The 9,571-nt window shown below is 41.0% G+C and overlaps 1 long non-coding RNA gene across 1 annotated transcript; it reads right to left on the reverse strand.

Moving 5' to 3' along the window:
• Positions 1-222: 222 nt before the first annotated feature.
• On the reverse strand, positions 223-7,550 carry LOC112430985 (uncharacterized). Its single transcript, XR_003022273.2, has 2 exons — positions 7,099-7,550; positions 223-6,970 (listed from the first exon to the last, which is right to left on the reverse strand). It is a non-coding gene; the product is annotated as an uncharacterized LOC112430985 (long non-coding RNA).
• Positions 7,551-9,571: the final 2,021 nt, after the last annotated feature.

Raw genomic sequence — 9,571 nt, forward strand, 5'->3', positions numbered from 1 at the left:
ACACACACCTACTCTCGCTAAGCCTTGTGCATAGGCCTGAACAAAGGCTCACATTCAGACTCTAATTATTGAAGGATATAAAAAAAACAACAACAGCAATAGAATAATATTAAACACAAAGTGAACCGTCTTCCTTCATTAAATAGGTTCTTTTAGATGTTAAGGAGGAATTGACTTAACCAGGCTGGCGGAGAATGAAGACAACCGGACACCTGCAGCAGATGGGGGAATCAGTGAACTTTTATTGAGACAGAGACAACCTCTCAAAAACAGCTCACATCAAGAGATTCCTCATATTTGCTGTGAGGATGGGTATATATTCTCTAAAACTTACAGGAGGGGGTTGTGAGGAAAGTGCTGCATTAGCAGAAAAACAACTCCATAAAAGGAAAGCGGCCTTGGGTGTTCTTCGCTTGCAGATATCTTTCGCCTGCAGGATGAGGCGATCGCTTCTTATCGCTCTCAAGGCCAAAGTCGTGAGCACACATTTTTATTACACAGTTGCACAGTAACTTTAAAGCTGAACAATATTTAAAGCTGAATAATGTTTGATCAGATTATATTTTCTTCAAATCCCCCTTTTGACCCATCTTAAATGGGTCAACACACAAAAATAAGTAACATTCAAAGGAACACAGAGACGTGTCGAAGCCTGGCTCGAAAAACTCCTCGGGTCTTATCATTTGTCTTTATCTGTCATTGCAGATGAGGAGAAAAGAGTCCAGGCACCACCCTGCCCAGGGGTCGGCTGCAAGCAGTCTCGGTTCCCGACGAAAGCAGTAACAGCTGTCCTGCACACACGGATACAACGAGTTAGTGCAACCAGGGTAGTGACACAAAATTAACAGTTCCTGTAACTCAGCAACCAAAAAGCATAAGTAATGATAAAAATGTGGAGAGTACAGAGTATACTATAATAATGAGAGATATAAACGTGAAAATGTGAAAGAATAAATCAACCGTAAAATAAACTCAGAACGGTAACTGCTAAGGACATTCAAAAGTGAATATGGTAAAACTGGAGAGGAAGTGGTGGGCAAGACCCTAGGGGCTACATTTGTCAGATTGGGACTGTCAGAAGGGGGCGAAGCTTTTGAACTTGAAGGTGTCAGAAGTGTCGGGGGCCCTTCACAGATCAGGATTATGCCAATGGGAATGAGACCCAGGGCCAGGAAGCAAACAAAGACGCAACATCTTTGCCTGCCTGTCATTTCAGGGGGAAAGGGCCAAGACATGTTTACTTAGCTTGGATGTCGTCTAATAGAGGATGATGGGGCACAGAAAGGTGGTCCAGTTCCCCCCACCTCGCCAAGGGCGTGTTCTAGGAGTTAAAGAGCAACAACCTGCAATCTGTACCAAAAAATCTTCATAGTCCCACCGGAAAATCATAAGAGTAATAAACGATTCAGCTCAACAGACAAGTATCATGTTCAGGTTTCTCCAATCATTAAATCACTATTATTGCCACAATTTGCTTTATTCACCCTTTGGGCAATGAGAGAGAGAGCCCCTAATGGCCAGTTAGTGGGCTCTAGGTCAAACTGTCCCCAAATTTGTTATCTGTTATTCTTACTTGTTGTCATGTCACTTGTCTGTTTTCTACTGCACCCCTCTCACCAAAGCAAAGCAAACATTAGCAGCACATTGACCGTAGTCAGACATCCTCATTCCATAGGTGCTATAAAACATTTCCTGTAAAAGAATCACAGTTTTCAAGACAGGGTGTGTCTCCCCCAACACTCTCACCAGAATACAGTGTAATAGCATCCCCAACTCCTAACCCATAAACACCGTTTCTTCACACATCCGCCCAGAAATCCTGTAATAGAAAAACATTAAAACTGTAACCCTGTAGGGAAGAAAATGTAAATGGTAACGCTGCGCAGTTACCTCTGTAAGCAACACAAGACACAAAAATGGCATTTACAGGTTCACTCATCCTCGAATATTTTGTCATCCTTCTACTCCTGTAAAAGAAACCCATATAAATTCATCCACCCTTTTATCCTATCTAGGTGGAGGTGGTTAACCTTGAGTCATGGTCAAGTCTTGTCATCTCTTACCAGTCAGTCCGTTTGTTTTTATTCCCAGTCTTTCATCCATTCATCCGTTCTTTGCTGATAGTGAAACCTGTCGTCGCATCTAGTTTCCACACTCAGCAAAATGACGTCATCTCAAAAAGAAACAAGAACTTGAGTTTGGATTACCTCGCTGAATCCTTTTTTAAACAGGGACTCTCGTTTCTAATTGTCCCCACAAGTGTTTCCTCCAGAACCCATTTCAATGCGGAGAAACTCACTTACAACAATTTTCTCGCCGACGTGTAATGCTTGTAATTTCCGATGTGCAGATCTGCTTAAAGAAAAGATTCACAAACAAAAATCAGTAAATATAAAACAAAATAAAATGAAAAATAACAAAAACAAAATGCAGACGCCCGGGTCTTAGGACTTGTCACTGAATATTCTTCCCATCAATAAAAATACCAACCTAAACCTACACAGAGTCAAATCAACACCACCTCAACCTTTTCATATTCATAAACCTATATGTTTTGCGTTCGTGAAACAAAATTGAACCATTAAGTAAGTTGAGCTCTTGAAATGTTTTAATTCTCTTAATTCTGCCAATTTATTTCAACACTTATTCAATGACTTTTATTCAACTGCTACTTGGTCACTCGACTTTTACCTGTTCAAATTGCCTAGGGTTCAACAAAGTCTAGATCCCCGTTATCATGAAACTTGAACGGTGTACGATGATTTACTTACAGTAATTTAGAATCATCACTCAACCTAGCTCTACTACTGGCACTGCGTGACTTTTCTCACACTGGAAACCAGAATTTAGTACAGAACTTTAATGCCTCAGGCAATCGCGTTCAAGGGCTGCCCCCCCTTCTCTTCTTCTTTGTCCGTGTGTTCCTCCTTTATTAAATCTCCATCACAATGACGTGGCGCTCTGAAATAAAACTCACACTGTTAATTCCTCGTTTTCACTCTGCACCACTGCTCAGAGTGTTTTCTTTTCTTTTTAGTGTAGAGTAAACAATTAAGTCGAGGCCTTAAGCCCCAGATATCTCGCACGGGCATCATTTTCATAACCAAACCGCTCCGGACTCTGCTCCCCAGACCACACAAATGCCCTCTGGGCTTATTATTATAGCAAATTCTGTATTTGACTTTGTTGTGTGCAGCATTGAGCCTTTGTCAGTAAAGCATTCTTCATTGCAGCAGCTGGAGCATTGTGTGTCACTTCTTAGTAAATTAAATCAACATTTTGATTTTAGTGCATGGGTATGTATCAGTTTTTACTCCCTCAACAAGAGCATAAGTGTTCATGTGTGTGTTTCCCTTCATTCTAAGTAGGCGCATGCAGAAGTGTGTGTTCGTGTGTTGGTATATGTTTGTGTTCATCACCTTCCTGTTCTGTAGTTTAGGTAAACCAGCGGCCTGACGCATGGCCTAGGGTCCTCCCCTCCTCTTTGGGTCTGTTTATGTTGTCCTTACTTTGCTCCACGGCCTTCTGCAGCTCTGCTGTTCGGCTCTTCTCAGAGGTCAGCATCCTTCTGCTCACCGTCCCTTTTCCTCCGGGCTTAATGCGCGTCTCGTCACAGCTCTGTCAGCTGACGCAGCCTGGGAATTTCCCCCGTGTAGTGAAACGGGCTTTAGGTTTAGTGCTCTCCGTCTCTGCTGCATGAGATCACTCTTTTGCAGCACTGTTGACATCCTCAAGTTGTTGTTGTGAGTCCAGCTGCTGTGGCCTTCAGGGGTCAAAGGGTCAAAGATGGTCGCGGAGAGGGCAACGATGGTAGAGGGGAGGGTAGGAGTCCAGGTCAGCTTCGGCTCTCAGAAAAAACAAAAACAAAACAAAACAGGCGAACAGGAAAATGATGTTGTGTTGGCTGTGCTGTGTTGGCTGTGTTATCCCGAGAGGGGAGAAACAACGAGATCTCGTCTCCCCCCTTTTTTTGTTTTTGTTTTTTTTTTTTTTTTTTCACCATATAATCAACTCATAACCCCTCAAGTTGACAGGACAACACAGGTACGTGTTAAAATTCTTAAGATCCTGTTTAGAAACCTAAAAAGGAATTTCCTATCATTCAGTAGTCATTTGTCTTAAACAATCAACAAAAACATGTCCCAAGTCGACCCTTTTAACCACTAAATTTGTCGTGTCCTCACTTAATCCTCAGACCAGTGTCTTTGTCTTTTGACGTTACGTTGTTGTCCTGCAACCCAAAGCGTTTAATTGTCAGTAATGTATAAACTATATCATTTAAAAACAGGTGTATGTTAAGTGTCGCTACTTTAACCTTGCATGTACGTGCACATGTATGTAAGCTGTTTCTTCATTGCATGTATGGGTGCGTCTGTATATGGGTTACTTTAACTGTTTCTCAAACGAGGCATTTCTCTAACACGCACATGTGTCTGTTCCTCACCCTTCTCATATCTTTCTCTGGTTGTGTGTGGTTTTATTTGTTTCAGTGATTTACCAGGAACATCTTTTCCTTTTCTCCATGTCTTCCGCCAGAGGTTAACACCGGTGAGATTCAGGGACACAGCACCCAGAGCAGTTCAGCAAGAAAAACCCGCCTCAAACTACATTCTCTCTTTTTTGTTTTACCGGGAGGGGTGAGGACAACTCTGGTGTCCAGCCGTGAATTTTAGCCAAAGCTTGGCCTGTCTTCTGCTGCCGTACTCAGGCTTCCAGGTTAAGAAAAAACACCTGTATGAAGACACTAAACATACATTTAGTATTTGTATAAACATAACTGCCTAAATCATTGAACTCTTGAGGAGGGTGTATTTCAGAATCAGAATCAAAATCAAAAACTTTATTGTCATTGTCATGAGACCGACGACATTAAGAATGGTCCCCGATCATTGCATCATCCCTAGTAATATCAAATATAAAAAACAATAAAATTCAATCAATAAAATAGATAGAATACTTAAAATACTAAGTATTCCCACCGTCGTGCTTCAGACCGTGCATAGATTAACACAAGAGTGGCATGGTGGACATTTTTGTAGTATTCAGATGTGTTATTGCAGTTGGATAACAGCTGTGTTTGAGTCTATTAGTCCTTGCTCTGATTGCCCTGTACCGTCTGCCTTAGGGCAACAGTTCGAACAGGGAGTGGCCAGGATGTGAGGTGTCTTTTATGATGTTTTGGGCCTTTTTAAAACAGCGGGCGTTGTTTGACTCTTTACTAACTTTAAAACCCCACCATAACAATTTCTCACTGACAAACTTCTATGCATCCATTTAAACATGCGAAGCCAGCACAAAATCACACACATACCCCTACAGCAAAGCTTTAACATAACCACAATGCAACTCCTCCCTTAAACGGGAGAAATCACCCTGAATCAACCAACTCTATATAAAACGTCAAACAAAGATAAACCACAAACATTTCTACACTTCTGTGTCTTCCACGCAGCACAATAGGCAGAAAAACACCGATTACTCACAGTCTACAACAAAAGAAAAACCTGCTCTTTTCACAACTCTCATAGCTAAAGTCAAAACTCTTACCCAGTGCCTCTGAAATAATAAAAAATCACCAAATACTCGATTACTCTTTTCACTCGCTCCCTCTCACTCCCTTCTTCCTCATACAGCATACACGCTCGCTCCCGCGGACCCGCTCGGCCCCGCGGGCTCACTCGGCCCCCACCTTTTTTCTCTCACAGAGACAGAGAGAGACCCTTTTCCTTTTTTTTTTTTTACTTCGGTCTATCTGCACAGAGTTTACCTCATCTCTTTCCTTCTATGGGCATGCACACTTCCTGTCTCACACACACAGAATCCCAACTGAGAGAAAGAGGGAGAGAAGAGAAAAGAGTTGTAGAGAGGAAGTTTTTTAGCAGGAGTTTCAGATCTAACAGATTTATACAACTTATTTACACACACCGGTAATTTATGTTCTATTTATTGATTTTAAAGGAGAATTTGGGCCAGCTGGGTTTCTGCCTCTGTTAGGCACTAACAGCTGGGGCGCTGCTTTAAAGGTGAGTCAGCACTGAAATATCCCTTCAGGTGTTACCAGGCTTCTACCAAACCGGAGTCTGGCGGGTAACCTTGCCTAGAGCTTCCTGATAGGGGTGCTAGTTGGTTGTCACCTTGTTCACACGTCTCATTCACACTTCATACATTACCTGCAGTCACTCATTACCCTCCTTATGTATGTAATAAATGTGTAAAAAAATTCTATGTGTGGTGTATTATTTTAACCAAAAGAGGAACCTAGTTCCTTTAATTGTGTAATCTGTGAACAACGGAGAACCAAACTGTCCTGCCCAGTGTTCCACAGCAAGCATTCAGCGTGTATTTATGTGTGTCCAATATCAAACAGAACATCAAAACATTTAAAACACTAAAATCATCGGGGTTTTAAGAAGAGATCCGTTTTCTCCTATTGATCAAAGGGACCCCTCCTTTGGACTCCAACCAGTACTTCTCCTTTTTAAGTTTTAGAGGATCTTTTCTAATAAAGTCCTCTGGGCCTTCCTAACCCTTCTGTAGTTTAGAGAATATTACTAAAAAATATTCTCAAGGCCTTTAACCTTTTAATTTGTTTAGAAAGGCGTTACTAATAAACCCTTTCAAGGTCCCAGACCTGCACTGAGGTATTTATCCGACACCGGAGAGCAACCCGTCGGCTGCAACCGTGGTCAGACCTCAGTTCACTCTTATCTTTATTCACTTATTCACTTATTTCTTATTCACTTATCTCTTATTCACTTGTCTGATTCTCAACAAGCCTTAAGTAAGCCAGACAATTTTGGTTATGAATTACTAGGAGTTTGGACACTAAGTATTTTATAATGTTCAATATAGCAGAAATAAAAGGTCTGCTTACCTTGTTTTTGTGTGCACACAGCTTTTGTCCAAACTCCGTTCACTCAGACCACGGCTGATGTCCTCCCTCCCGTTCCAGTTTGACCTGGAGCGGATCCTGTTCGTGACGCCAATTGAAGGATATAAAAAAAACAACAACAGCAATAGAATAATATTAAACACAAAGTGAACCGTCTTCCTTCATTAAATAGGTTCTTTTAGATGTTAAGGAGGAATTGACTTAACCAGGCTGGCGGAGAATGAAGACAACCGGACACCTGCAGCAGATGGGGGAATCAGTGAACTTTTATTGAGACAGAGACAACCTCTCAAAAACAGCTCACATCAAGAGATTCCTCATATTTGCTGTGAGGATGGGTATATATTCTCTAAAACTTACAGGAGGGGGTTGTGAGGAAAGTGCTGCATTAGCAGAAAAACAACTCCATAAAAGGAAAGCGGCCTTGGGTGTTCTTCGCTTGCAGATATCTTTCGCCTGCAGGATGAGGCGATCGCTTCTTATCGCTCTCAAGGCCAAAGTCGTGAGCACACATTTTTATTACACAGTTGCACAGTAACTTTAAAGCTGAACAATATTTAAAGCTGAATAATGTTTGATCAGATTATATTTTCTTCATTATCCAACAGTGAATTGGACCTTAAGCCTCTGTCACACCTCAGAGTGGTGATTAGATCCTCTGCCCTCTTCTTTGCTCACCTTCTCATAAAAGTAAATACTTTTCCCATCACACGCTGTTATTAGCAGAGCAGAGAAACTTTACTCAGTAGGGTTAAGTTCAGCAATTATGATGGTAGTTATGTGGGTAGCCACAGAGCCCTTCTCTAAGACACTGTATGTTCTTAAGATGATGCTTTACTCTGTCACTGGTGCCTCTTCAAAGAAGATTACAGGGTCAAACAAAGCATTTATTCATGCTTTTTTCTTCTATCGTTTTTATTTAAAGGTTCTCATCTTTGGGTCACTAAAGCTGATGGTACTATTGCAAATCCTGAGCCATAAAATATCCTAATATTTTTGCACCCACTATAACCTGGCTGAGCTGTTTTTAATGTAATAGTGTATATTGTCATATGAAGAACAAAGTTCTTCACAGAAAGAACTGCACCCTTGATGCACCCTGATTCTATAACAACTGACAAAGTAAGTAGAAGCCAAGTTCTGCTAATCAAATGCACTTGATTAACTCATCATAAGCAATTGTGAATAACTCCTGTAGAAGCAGGTGTTTTGACTGTGTGTGCTCACACAGTGATGTCCAGGAATGAACGGCCTGGCAAATTCACTCCAAGGTCAGAACATCCTCAGAGAAACTTCAAAAAGCTACATTTAAGACTTCACAGACCTCGGTTAGCTTGTTAAACTTTAAAGTTAATTATGGTACAATTAGAAAAAGACTGTGCAAGTATGGTTTGTTTTGGGGGCTGCCAGGAGAAAAGATTTTTCCCCTAAAAAGAACAAGAGCTGCATGGCTTAAGTTACTAAAATTGGATCGGAAAAACCACAAGACTTCTGGAACAATGTTGTTTGGACAAATGAGACCAAAGTGGAGATGTTTGGCCATAATGCACAGCTTCAAACATAGCATATCAGTGCAAATTCCTCATAACAACGGTGAAGCATGGTGTTGGAGGGGGTAAGGATTTGGGCTTGTTTTGCAGCCACAGGACTTGGACATCATACAGTCATTGAGTTCACCATGAACTCTTCTGTACACTAAAATATTCTAGAGTCACATGAGACCATCTGGCTGAAACTGGGTCATCCAACAAGAAAATGATTCCAAGCACAGCAGCAAATCTACAGCAGAATGGCTGAAAAAGAAAAGCAGGTGTTACAATGCCCGTGTCAAAGTCCAGACCTTAATCTGATTGAAATGTTGTGGTGGGACCTTAAGAGAGCAATGCATTAGTATCTGCAAATTAAAAACGTTCCAGCCAAAGTCAACAATTTAATTTTTCTGCAGCTTTAAATTGCTGCAGAACAATTCAGAGCTGTTCTGCAGCAATGGAGGTTGATCAAGCCTTGAAATCTGGTGCTACGAAATCCTACAGGTTCCAACTTTTCTGGATTACTTACAACACCCTCTGTCTGCATAAAAGGAGTGTTGGAACACACTGTGGTAGTATACCCTCCTGAACATCAGTTGAACAGGATTGTACTGTGGAAAGTATTGTGTTGCTACAGAAATGGAAAGAAAAAGTCAATTAACAATGGAAGAGGGACAGACCATCATAAAAACTTAAAAATGTACGTCTTACCTTTAGAAAAATTGCAAAGAAAGTCAAGATGTCAATGAGTACATTTTCCTTTATCATCAAAAGGCACTCAAACTGGGCCAAGCTCTGACAGGAAGAGGTCTGGCAGACCCAAATCCACAAATGAATCTAAGGACAACTTCCTGAGAATTAACAGCGTGTGTGATAGGCAGCTCACAGGACAACGGCTTCAATTACAGCATAATTTGTGGTCACACAGGGAGTGCAGAATTATTAGGCAAGTCGTATTTTTGAGGAATAATATTATTATTGAACAACAACCATGTTCTCAATGAACCCAAAAAACTCATTAATATCAAAGCTGAATGTTTTTGGAAGTAGTTTTTAGTTTGTTTTTCGTTTTAGCTATTTTAGGGGGATATCTGTGTGTGCAGGTGACTATTACTGTGCATAATTATTAGGCAACTTAACAAAAAACAAA

Source organism: Maylandia zebra, linkage group LG12 (assembly GCF_041146795.1).
Source record: "Maylandia zebra isolate NMK-2024a linkage group LG12, Mzebra_GT3a, whole genome shotgun sequence".
NCBI classification, from domain to species: Eukaryota; Metazoa; Chordata; class Actinopteri; order Cichliformes; family Cichlidae; genus Maylandia; species Maylandia zebra.